Consider the following 692-nt stretch of genomic DNA (forward strand, 5'->3'; position numbering starts at 1 on the left):
GGGAAGTGCACACAAGAGAGTGCTGGTCACCGAGCTCTGCTTCTCCCCTGGGGGCCTTCAAACAGCACTGCCTGCTGCCCCCAGGCCTTCCATGGTGCGGGGCTGGGGGCTCAAGCTTGTGCCACCACTGCCCTGTGTCCAGGCCCGGTACCCTGCCCGCTGTGCAGGCAGCTTTGCCGTGCTCCTGGCACAGCGTGCAGGGGCAGGGGAGGCATGAGCACAGGATGGTGCTCAGCGGCAGGACCATCTGTGAAGAGGTAGCTCCAAAGCACCACGAGGGGATGGAAAGGGAGCTGAAATCCTCATTAAGTCTGGGAAAAAGAGAAGCCCTCAGGCCTGAATCCTGGATTATTACCAGGACGTCCAGAAAGATAAAACATCGAATTTCAATATTTAGCACTGTTGCTTCCGAAGCACCCTCTGTAATAAAACCTCCGCTCAGAGCAATAAAGAAGGGTGCTTTTATTATTCCCTTTAGACCAGCATCTTTGACCTCAGCTCCTCTGACCTGCACTTACTGCCAACGCTGTTCTGTCAGGGAAACCAGCCTGAGAAACTCCCTTCTGCCTTCTGGCTGCCCAGGTCGCTGTGCCTCTTGCCATTCTGCCTCCTTATTCACAAATCCTTCCCTTCCCAGTTCTCTCTCTCTTTTTTTTTCTTTTTCTTTTTTCTCTTTTCGAATGCCAAAGCAA

The sequence above is a fragment of the Anser cygnoides genome, chromosome 1, assembly GCF_040182565.1.
Source record: "Anser cygnoides isolate HZ-2024a breed goose chromosome 1, Taihu_goose_T2T_genome, whole genome shotgun sequence".
Lineage (NCBI taxonomy): Eukaryota > Metazoa > Chordata > Aves > Anseriformes > Anatidae > Anser > Anser cygnoides.